This window comes from Eubalaena glacialis, chromosome 13 (assembly GCF_028564815.1).
Source record: "Eubalaena glacialis isolate mEubGla1 chromosome 13, mEubGla1.1.hap2.+ XY, whole genome shotgun sequence".
NCBI lineage: Eukaryota > Metazoa > Chordata > Mammalia > Artiodactyla > Balaenidae > Eubalaena > Eubalaena glacialis.
Genome location: NC_083728.1, coordinates 28,533,103 through 28,545,280, shown reverse-complemented (window position 1 = coordinate 28,545,280; position 12,178 = coordinate 28,533,103). Strand labels below are relative to the sequence as shown.

Below are 12,178 nucleotides of genomic sequence, written 5' to 3'. Positions count from 1 at the left end.
TCGCGCATGCTTCTTTCCAAGAAAGGCGGGCGGGCTTGCCGACTGGTAGAACTCGCCAGCTGGGTGAAGTGCGGGAAACCTAGGGACCACCATCTTACCTTGGGTCAAACCAATTATACACTTAGTGGGAGGTTCGTGTTCTCTCTCTCGTCAGTTCGTACAGGTACTGAAATAAAATGCGCTTAATTATTGCAAGTCTCCTTATTATGCTTTACGTTGAGAACTTGTTCCATTTTGCGCCCCAGTCCGGAACTGAACTCCTAGGGATACAATGACACATCCCAGCATGGCGCCGCACTCTGCGCGATTCCGCTGGGGGAGGAGTCGGAAGCGGTCCCGCCCCGCCTCCCGGTCGGAGGGGGGTTTCCGCTTCCGGCAGCGGCGGCTGCAGCCTCGCTCTGGTCCTTGCGGCTGGCGGCCGAGCCGTGTGTCTCCTCCGCCGCCGCCGCCATATTGTCTGTGTGAAGAGGGGAGAGCGGCCGCTGCCGCTGCAGCTTCCACCACAGGTACCGTGGGAGTCGCCAGGCGAGGTCGTTGGGGGTTGCGGGTGGGCCCAGGATGGGGCAGCGGGGCGCGGCCGCCTCTAACGCTTCCAGCAGACTCCCGAGCAGCCCTTTGCCTTCCCCTGCCCCCCCCCCCACGACACACACACTAGCCGAGGCTCCTGCAGCCCATCGGGGAGGCCCTGGGCCACCCCCCAGGGTGGGGAGTGAGGCTTGGGGGCAGAGGCTGATAGGAGGGTGGGAACTGGCTCTCGAGAGTCCGGCTTGTTGCGGGGGAGAGGGCTGGGCTGGGGCGGGGACTAGGGGGCAAGTTGGAGGAGGGGGTCGCCAGAGGGGGAAGGGAGCTGGAGGGGTGGGGCCGCCGGGGGGGATGCTGGGGGAGGGTGCCTAGGGGAGTGGTGCCGGCAGTGTAGACTGGGGTTGACCCTCCCGCGGAGCAGAGCAGCTGTAGTGGGGGCCTTCTAAGGTCCCTCTAGGCGAAATTGGGCTTCCCACCTGCACACTGGGGTGCAAGGTGAAGGGGACCCGGGGCGAGGTCGCTGAGGATAAAGGGGAAGGGACCATGAAGTGGGGCAGAACGGGTGGAGTTGGAGTTCAGGGTTAGTTGGGAGCTTGGATGGAAGAGGAGAGGTATGTAGAATGAAAGGTTGGCTAAGAGTGTGCATGTTAGTTTGTGACCTTTGAAGAGTAGGACTTTTGTTTTTGTTTGTCGGTTGTTTATATTTTTGCAATGTTGGAACATTTCTAGCTTTGGCAAGTGATGGGTGGAGCTTATGTAGTTTGTTTTTGGGAAGGAAGGGTCAGGAGAAGTTGCTTCTTGGCTGTTGCTATTGTGGGAAGGAAAGAGTTCTGGAAAGGAGGTAGCAAATTAATTGAGGAAGACCTGATTACCTTTCAGCTGCTAAATTCTATTGAGAAGTGGGCGTGAGGAGAGGAAATGAAAGCTAGAAAGGGAAGATAGAATTTCTAAGAGTTGGAAGACCCCATTCCATCTAAGGAGTGGCAGTAAATATCTGGATTATCAAATATAAGTGCCACTGTTATTTGGCTGTGTGACCTAACTTCTGTAAACCTCAGTTTTCCTATCTGTAAAATGGGGGTGATAATATTTCCTAGATGGTAAGTTTATGGTGAGGAGTAAATAAGATAATTTGTGTCAAGTGCTTACCACAGTGCCTGGTAGGTAGTAAGTGCTCCATAGACCTTACCTGTCACTTTTATTAAAGGGACTAACTGGTATATATGGGGTTCCTTCAATCTAGGTAAAGTTTATGGTCAGTAATCTGACAATAGGCAAGGCTTCAGAAAATTATATTTGTAGTTGTTGAGGTGTTTTTCTTTTGTTGTAAGTCAGTTGGCTTAACTGGCTTGGTGGACCTTGAGCTGAAAGACCAGGACCAATACTAGTTCTGCCTCTTGTCGTTTTTAAAAGTTCACCAGCAGTTTTACCTGGGCAGTTGTATCCTTCTGTGACTTTGAAATACTTGCCTTTCATTTGCTATTGGGGGAGGGTGTATGACTTGAAGAAAGAATGAAAATATTTGAAGTTTGCTTAGATTGGTTTATCAGCTGATTACAAAATTAGGTCACCCTGGGGTAACTTTTGTTTAAATGCAAAAACCAAACATGCCTAGTTATATCCTGTTATATAGAATACAGTAGAGAAGAGGAGCACACATTTAAGGGGGAGCAGTAGGTTAGTTTCTACCTAATGGGTTAATTGCCTAGCTGTTTGGGAATGAAACAAGTAGCTTCTTTTTTACAGTGTATTTTTGGTTCTATTGCCTAGCTACACTCTTGCAGGGTGAGAGTCCTTGATTTTACCATTGTCTCTGTCTCTGAACATATAGCTGTACTTCACATACTCTTTAGGAGAAAGGAGAAGTTTTCTTTGGTAACTAAGTTTAAAACTTTACATAGGATTTGGGTTTGTAGTAGGCAGAATGACCACCACCACCACCCCCAAAATGTCCAAACTCTAATTCCCAGAATCTGTAAATATGTTACTTGGTAAAAGGGACTTCGCAGATGTAGTTAAATATCTTAAAATAGGAAGATTATCCTGGATTTAGTGGGTAGGCCCAATCTAATCACATGAGCCCTTAAAAGCAGAGAACTTTCTCCAGCTGGGAGTCGAGAGAGATGGGGCAGAAGGGGAAATCAGAATCGAATCATGAGAGGGACTCCGTTTGCTGTTGCTAGAGGGGGCCACATGGAAAGCATGAGAAGGAATGCGGGGAGCCTCTAGTAGCAAAGACCAGCCCCGGCTGACAGCCAGCAAGGAAATGGAGACCTCAGTCCTACAACCACGAGGAACTGAATTTGGCCAACAACCTGAATGAGCTTGAAAGTGGATTATTCCCCAGTTTCCAGCAAGAATAACACCTTGATTTTGGCCTTGTGAGACCCTAAGCAGAAGACCTAGCCAAGCCCACCCAACTTCTGACCTACAGAAACTGTGAGACAATAAATTTCTATTGTTTTAAAGCCACTACGTTTGTGGTTTTGTTATGGCAGCAGTAGAACACTAGTGTAGATTTTGGTACCAAGAGTGGGGTACTATTACCTAAAAATGTGAAAGCGGCAGTAGAAGAGGCCCAGCAAGTTTTTGAGGAGCATAATAGAAAAGACCTAGAACAGATCGTTAGTAGAAGTAGTGAGGGCTGAGGTGGAAGTGAGGTGTGCATTGGAAACTGGAGGAAAGAGGATCTTTGTTACATAGTGGCAAATAAGCTTAGAATTGTGTCCTGTGGTCAGGTGGAAAAGAAAACTTGTAAGTGATGAACTTGAATATTTAGCTGAGATTTCCAAGCAAAGTATTGAAGGTACAGCCTGGTTTATTTGTGGGGTGTGAGTCTCAGTGAGCTCATGTGAAATTCATGTGAAGCCCACTAGGTTCTTGAGCGTTTTATACTAGCAAAAACAGTGCCAGCTTGGATTGAAAAACACAAAGTAGTAAATTAAAGAGAGCTCTCAACCCACCCCCCCCATCCCCACCCCCAGTTTTACTGGTAGGAAGCAGGCTGGTAAAAAAACTACTTAGATGTGAATGTGCTCCTTTTCATTAAAAAAGAATGACTCAGAGGGTGGAACCAAGAGCCCAAAGAGGTGGAGTCAAAGGCCGCAGAAGAGTTTTCCCTGGCTTTGAAATGGAATGGAGCTTGCCCACATTTTGAAACTGCTTTGGACCGATGGATCTGCTTTTTCTTATATTTTCCCTACTTTCTTTTATATTTTCCCTGTTTGAACTAGAATGTCCATAAGTTGCCTTATGCCGGTCTCACCGTTGTATGTTGGGAACAGATAACTTTTTTTTTTTTTTCCTAGGAATTGTGCTCCATGGGTTGCACTTAATGTATTATAACCAGAGTTTCATCCACGTTTGATTTAGATGGTGAGATTTGGGAGTTTTGAATTGATGAGCTTTAGATGAGATTTTTGGACTTTGAGTTGATGCTTTAATGGAATGAGACCTTAGGATAGAATGGATATATTTGCATGTGGGAGAGATATGAGTCTTTGGAGCCCATAGGGTGGATTGTGTTAGGTAGAATGACCCCCCCAAAGATATATGTGCCCTAACCTCTGGAATCTGAATTTGTTACTGTTTTGTGGCAAAGGGGACTTTGCAGATGTAACTGTGGTTTAAGGATCCTAAGATAGGAATAGTATCTTGGATTTTCTGGGTAGGTCCAGTCTATGCACATGAAAGCAGAGAACTTTATCCAGCTGGAGTTAGATTTGAAGCAGGAGAGGGACTCGCCCTGCCATTACTGGAGGGGACCACGTGGAAAGCACAAGAAGGAATGCTGGCAGCCCCAGCTGACAGCCGGCAAGGAAATGGGGACCTCAGCCCTACATCCGCAAGGAACCACATTCAGCCAACAATCTGAATGAGCTTGAAAGCAAATTCCCCACCCCAGAATTTCCACCAAGGAACACAGCCCTATAGACATCTTGATTTTTGGCCTTGCAGGACCATAAGTAGAGGATCCAGTCAAGCCTACCTGACTTCTAGCCTATAGAAACTGTAAGATAATAAATTGTGTTGTTCTATGTTTGCGGTAGTTTGTTACAGCAGCAATAGAAAACTAATTAGAAAATTTAAAAATTTTAAGAAAAAGAAAACTAATTAGAGGGGTTTTGCTGATTTTATTTAAGAATCTTTGGGGGATTATTTTCTAGAGAACAAAGGCAGCAAAGATTATTCTGTAGTGATTTGGTTCTGGAAGACTTCACAGAATAATGGTGTTGAGTGGAACCTAGGCCTCTTCCCTAGATGTTTAAGCATCCTGTTACTGTCATTAGATGCAATTTGAAGGGGCTAAATGACCAGCTCAGTAAAATGTAGATTCTAGAGCTCTAGGCCATTCTGGTAGAATTTCTATAAATTGATCATTCTTCCATGCCTATAATAAACGTCTTGGATAATTCCTTCATTCATTTTTATCCGCTGAATAAGGCATTGAGTTTATTTGACAACCCTTTATAGACTTAATTCCTGTTCTTTAGAAGAAATGGAAATGAGTGATTATTTTTTATGAATGGATAGCCACTACTATATACAGTAGTCTGTCTGGTCTTTCATACCTCCCACCCCAAACCCAAAGTTGTTGTAAGGTCTTTTCTCCCTGTCATTGTCATTTGAGGTTAATAAGATTTGGGTGTATAACTAAATCACTTTGCTGTACACCTGAAACTATTATAATATTGTAAATCAACTATACTTCAATTTCTAAAAAAGCCAATACAGTTTAAAAAAAAAAAAGTTTGGGGATCATAATTGCAGAATAGAGTTCTAGCTTCTAAGAAAGCCTTTTTTGTTGTTTATCTATATGTTATTGATGAGATTCATAAAATGTGGACTCTCAACTTTAGTGAAGGGAACTTCAGAGGATGGAGGAAATAAGACAGTTTCTCTTTGAGTTAGTTACCTGAATAGAAGGATGATTACAGACTTAGAGCATTTCAGGGTACGAAGGACTTTTGTGATAATCTGTTTGACTTTTAGGTTTAGAGTAAAAGAAATTGGGCCACATGAAGGTTAAGTGACTAAACCAAGTATCTCAGCCCTACAGCTGGCCTAGAATCCTGGTCCAGGCAATGGGGATTCATGGCTTTTAAACTATATTCCCTGTGTACCCCTGCCTTGTCCTTTTTTTAGATTTTACCTTAGGTTTTCTCTCTGTGCCTCAGTTTCCTCTTGAGGGTCATTGTGAAGATTAGTTGAGATAATGCACGTAACACATTTAGCATAGTACCTAACACAGTTACGTGCCCAAAAGATGTTCACTGTTATAACATTTATGATAATTGTTTTGACAACTGTATGACAGCTTTTACATAAATATTACAGTACAATTTGTACAAGTTCAGAAACTGAGAATGATATGATTTGGCATTGGACTAGGTAAGGACTTAGCATTTTAAGGTAATGCTTGTGATACTTGGTTTAAAATGAGAAACTGGATTTGATCCTTGGTCTATCACAATTCATTGGGTGACTTGGGCCAAGTTTGTTTCACAAGGGTGTTAGTGTGTTCATACACCTAAATTTCTTTGAACTCCTAAGATGGATAATTTCAAAAGTAGTACTATATCATTTAGTTGTTTCTTATTAGAGAGAAATCTAGGCCAGCTAGCTTTTCAAATGAAGAAATTCCTCTAGGATTATTAAGAAAAGGAACTGCTGTCATTTTTCATTGTAACAAATATTTACATTGGGTTATAGACAACTGGTAGTTTTTCTTAAATGTTTGGTATGGTCCAGGGTAGATCGCAGCTGACCAATTTGTTGACCAAACTTTTTTTCCTTCACATTATAGAAATCAAGGACTGAGTCTTTTTAAAAGTTTAAGGTGAAAGAATTAACAGTATCATACTAGGAGTGAGATTTCTCACTTTCACTGGTTTCTACAAATTCTGTGTCTTCAGCCTTAGACATAAGAAATGTACTTAGCAACGGTTACTGTGGTGGGCAAGCTTTTTTTACATTAATGATGATAGTGTTTTCTTGCATAGAAAATATGTGTCATCTGAAGTGAGGGTTTTAGGGTTAAATACCAGGGTACACTTAGAATAATGTTTTATAATTTTATGTGTCACATCTTAAATGCCTTTATATTGGCCCCTTTTTTCTTTTCATACTTTCTGGTCTTGTGGATTTTCTGACAGGTTTTTATTAGCTGAAACATTTTAATCTGCTTGGAAAAGTGAACACTTGAAATTTTTCTGAAGTTATGACTAATGCACTAATGGGCATTTCTCAATTTAGCTAGCTCATTAATATTATATAATTTTTAAGAAAGCAACCTTGTTAAAAATGAATGTGTAAATTATTTTCCTAAAAATTTTATCATGTTATATCAGAAAGTACAAACTAGCCATTTGGCTTTATTGAATTTATAACCAGTTTTAAACAATGTTACTCTTTCAACAAGCCCTGAGTTCTTGCTACATTTCAGGTAGGTGCTGTGCTGAGGCTAAATTATCCCTGACATCAAATTTAGCCCTGAGGCTGAATTATCCCTGACATTGTAAATTTGTCCAATGACATTTTGTAATAACGCATCATTCCATAACTTAGTAGCTTTCTGGAGTGTTTTCTTATGAAAACTCCTTTGGCTTTGTATCTTAGGTATAGTTTCTGAAACAGCTGCAGAAATTTGGTGGGCAGTGGATTGAGAATTTCTCATTCTGAATGGAATTCTTTAACAGATTACTGGGAGGACTGGGGGAAGGAGGCAGCAGGATAGTTGGAAAGAGCTCCAGCTTTGGAGTGAGACAGACCAAGTTTGGGTTAAGTAACCAAGGTTACTTAACTTACTCTTAAGCCTGGATTTTGTCATCTCTGCAGTTAGGATAACAACTACCTTGGGCACAACTTATTTATTAGCCTTCTGTTTCTTCATCTGTAAAATGGGGGTCAGTACTTACCTCAGAATATTCTTGTGAGGGTTAATAGCTAAAGTGCCGGCTAATGTTACCTCAGGGTAACTCTGAGGATTAAAGGAGATAATTTATAAAATGCCGGGTGCCTTTCCTTTCCCTGTCAGTGAAGACAGTGTGTTCATTGCCAGTGCTGCTACTCTTTACTCTATTTTCATTTTTTGCTGCCAGGAGTTCTTATTTTTCAGTGAGGCCTTTTGACCTGTACTTCTGTTTCTGGTGTGGCCTGCTGGGTGGGTGAGGTACTGAATTGCTGCTGCTTAGGGGTGGGTCAGTATGTAACTCATTCCCAGTGTAGATTGCCTCAGTACTCACCTTCAGTGTGCATTGCCAAAGTGGTTATCTGGTCTTGGTGAATCTAGGGTTCTCTTGCTTCTAGATAGAGAAGTGAATCTTCCCATCGCAGACTTGGGGAAAGTTCAAGCTTTGCTCACCTATAGACTTGTGAACCTGGGATCAGAGGTCTTATTCCCAGTGGTTCTTTGATCACAGTTTGGGAATTAACTTTTGTATTGTGTGTTTGGAGGAGAACTTTTTCCTGCATTAACATGTTCTCTGTGTCTTGCTCTCTCAGGTAATCCACTAACTTGCTTTCTTTGCTCTGTGTTCTTAAATCATACATACACTCCTTAGGCAGAGCAGGAACCTGTCTTTATCAGTACTTTATAGTACTCTGTATTTATGACTCTGTAGAATGAATACAAATAGCCATCTGCCTTGGGAGTTGTTCTTCCATCTTTTCAAACCTGATTTTGTATACCACTGTGACCTGGTGGCCAGCCCATTCAGATAGGAGAATAATGAAGACTCCAGATTGTTGAAACTCATATCCCTCACCCCTCACCTTGCCTCCAAATTTAAAGCAATCCATTTCATTGTCATACTACAAAGGTAAGCTGTTGTTGAATCAGTGTGCAGAATTGGGGAAATAGTGTTGAATTAGTGAAAATAATCTATTTAGGCTTTGAAACCTAACATTTGACTTGGGTTCAAATCTGGCCTCTGCCACTTAGTATCCTTGTGACTTTTGGCAGGTTATTTAACCTCTGAATCTATGTTTATTTCTAAAAAGAGAATCTACATCTCATACCATATCTGGTTTATAAGAGGCATTCAAATGATAGTTATTACATACATAGATGGATTCTACTTTAGATTACTCTAGGTCGCAAATGAATCTTTTTTTTTCCAGAGGGTTGTGGCCAGTGGAATAAAGTTTCAGATTGTGACTTTATTTCGCTCGTGTTGCCTGGTAAAAAGATACACAGATGATAGCTTCTTTGCCCATCCTTTATTATATTTTGTATTATTGGAGACTACTGTACTTCAAACTTACGTCAAGTGTTTGAGATATAACTGTGTTAATTCGAATCAAACTGCTTGGGTTTTTTTGTTTTTTGTGTTTATTGAAGTGTAGTTGATTTACAGTGTTTCAGGTGTACAGTAAAGTGATTCAGAGATAGCTATATAATATATATTATTTATATATATATATAATTTTTTTTCATATTCTTTACCATGCTTAGGTTTTCTTATAATTCTTCCCTTCACTGGAAGACCTCCCACTGTTGCTATGTTATTTATGTAACACTGACACTTTGATTCCTTTTCTGGCTTAAAGGTGGAGAAATGAAATTCACACAGAAGGCCCAAATGCTAATTTTTTTTGTGATTCCATACTTGCTGGTTTGTTTTATGGAAATGCTTGAGTGTATTGTCTTTAAAGCAAGAATCCTGTAAGTTTTGCAGATGGGAATAAAAATAAGGCCCAGTGATATATTAAGATTATAACGTCTTGAAAATCCTGCAGGGTTATGCAAGCAGTAACTTGATAACTTCATGAAGTTATCAGGTGTTATTGTGAATATTTATATTCTGAATTCAGACCCTTAACAGGGCCCGAAAAAACTTATACTGTTGGCTTTGAATAGGTAGTTTTCTTGCTTATTCAGTGTGCACTTGGAGTCTTGGGATTTGAGGGTTGGAGTGGGTATGGGTAACTGTCAAGGAGCTAATTGTTAACGTTTTTGGCCTGTGTATTTTTCCCCAATTAAAAAAAAAAACATTATTTATATGGCGTTAGTTTGATAAAGTAGAGGAAAAAAAGATAGCTTCATTTAATCTTACATTCATTTTCCCTACTAATCTATTTTCTTTTGGTTTATTTCAAGCTATAGGGTTAGGAGGTTTAGGTTGTTTTTTGTTTTCTTGTGCCAGTGACCTCCAAATAGATGATCTCCCAGAAGAAATGGTAGTATATTAGAGAACTATACTTGAAAACTGCAAAAGGTGATTGCTTGTCTCTTGAAATAAAGGGGAGCTATGAAATAATAATAGTTTTCTCAGCCTACTTGCATGGATTTTGACTATTGAGCTTACGATCTCTTTAGGTTAATTAAATCAGAATTTTTTAGCCAGTGGACTGTATCAGGGAGAGTTACAGAAGTGCTGAGATTCTGGTCCCCTCAGCCTTCCGGCCATTTGTGCAAGGTACAGGGCCTCCAAGCCAATGATCTTAGGTCCAAAGGTCTTGATCATTTATCCAAGTCTGCCATATAAATATTTTCTCTTTGTGTTTTGACTTTTTAAAAGCTGTAAGCCCTAATTCAGAAAGTTCAGTAATTGAGTATCTTAACAGTTTTAAGACTCTAGGGGATTCCAATCTTAAAGTAGTCCTGGCTTTAAGTTTAGAAAAAACCATTTTAAAGTCTCTGACTCTCAAGCAATTCTGTTTCCATGTATATTTCAGGGGATATACTTTATTGTTTTATTTACTTATTTTTAAATTTATTTTATTTATTTATTTTTGGCTGTGTTGGGTCTTCACTGCTGTGCGCGGGCTTTCCCTAGTTGCGGCGAGCGGGGGCTACTCTTCATTGCGGTGCACAGGCTTCTCACTGTGGTGGATTCTCTTGTTGTGGAGCACGGGCTCTAGGCACACGGGCTTCAGTAGTTGTGGCTCGCAGGCTCTAGAGCGCAGGCTCAGTAGTTGCGGCGCACGGGTTTGGTTGCTCCGCGGCATGTGGGATCTTCCTGGACCAGGGCTCCAACCCGTGTCCCCTGCATTGGCAGGTGGACTCTTAACCACTGCGCCACCAGAGAAGCCCTCAGGGGATATACTTTAAAGTGTAAGATTAAACGATTAAAGTTTGGACACTTGTAAAGAAATTCAATTTCTTATTTTTTTAAACAGTAATGGAAGGCAAAACTGAAGTTCCCTTGTGTAAAACTGGTGTCCTCACCTGACTCTGAATGCCACTGTATCTTTTCTGAAGCTGACATTTTGTTAATCATTCATCAAGCATGGGTCTCATGCTGGAACATAAATTGAAACCTAGGATACAATGTCTTCCTCTTCCTTCAGGAAAAAATGGGATATGCGTAACTTGAGAAATTTAATTGTTTAGTATTTATGTAAATTATCAGGTTAATAATTATTATTATTTTTTTTTTTTTTTGCTGCTCGCCTTGAGGGATCTTAGTTCCCCGACCAGGGATCGAACCCGTGCCCCCTGCAGTGGAAGCACGGAGTCCTAACCACTGGACCGCCAGGGAATTCCCATCAAGTTAACCTTTTAAAATTGATATTTTGCAATGTGAAAAATGTACCTTTCCTTTTGTCTAATTCAGCGATTCTTAGTTTTCCTGGGGTTTACAGATTTCACTGAGCCTGTAATGAAAGCTCCTGATCTTTTCTTCAAAAAAATGTACCTGCACAGTGCTACTTTGTATATACGTTAGGGAGTTAATGGACCTCTGATCTCATTGATAAACTCCATTTTGAAATAATTTGTATGGTCCAAATAACAGTTTCCCCTTTTTATTATTTTTAATACAGCAACACTTGCATGACTTATTTGTCACAGTATTTTTTTTTTAATTGAAGTGTAGTTGATTTACAATGCTGTGCCAATCTCTGCTGTACAGCAAAGTGATTCAGTTATACACATACATACATTCTTTTTTAAATATTCTTTTCCATTATGGTTTATCCCAGGAGATTGGATATAGTTGCCTGTGCTATACAGTAGGACCTTGTTGTTTATCCATTCTAAATGAATAGGTTGTGTCTACCAACCCCAAATTCCCAGTCCATTCCTCTCCCCCTCCCCCTGGCAACCACAAGTCTGATCTCTATGTCTGTGAGTCTGTTTCTGTTTTGTAGGTAGGTTCATTTGCACCATATTTTAGATGCCACATATAAGTGATATTATATGGTATTTGTCTTTCCTCTTTCTGACTTACTGCACTTACTATGATAACTGCACTCTAGTTGCATCCATGTTGCTGCAAATGGCATTATTTTGTCATTTTTTTATGGCTGAGTAGTATTTCATTGTATATATGTACTACATCTTCTTTATCCATTCATCTGTCAATGGACATTTAGGTTGTTTCCATGTTTTGGCTATTGTGAATTGTGCTGCTGTGAACATAGGGATGCATGTATCTTTTTGAATTATAATTTTGTCCCGGTATATGCCCAGGAGTGGGACTGCTAGATCATTCTATTTTTAGTTTTCTGAGGAACCTCCATACTGTTCTCCATAGTGGGTGTACCACCTTACATTCCTACCAACAGTGTAGGAGGGTTCCCTTTTCTCCAGACCCTCTCTAGCATTTGTTATTTGTAGACTTTTTAACGATGGCCATTCTGACTGATGTGAGATGGTACCTCATTGTAGTTTTGATTTGCATTTCTCTAATAATTAGTGATTTTGAGCATC

The 12,178-nt window shown here is 40.7% G+C and overlaps 1 protein-coding gene across 2 annotated transcripts in view; it reads left to right on the top strand.

Moving 5' to 3' along the window:
• The first annotated feature begins 368 nt into the window (after positions 1 to 368).
• Positions 369 to 12,178, top strand: part of CSNK2A1 (casein kinase 2 alpha 1) — a 52,404-nt gene continuing 40,594 nt past the window's right edge. For both annotated transcript variants that reach the window (XM_061208200.1, XM_061208201.1), the window contains exon 1: positions 369 to 506. The gene's annotated coding sequence lies outside the window, so the exon portion shown is untranslated. The remainder of the gene's footprint in view (positions 507 to 12,178) is intronic.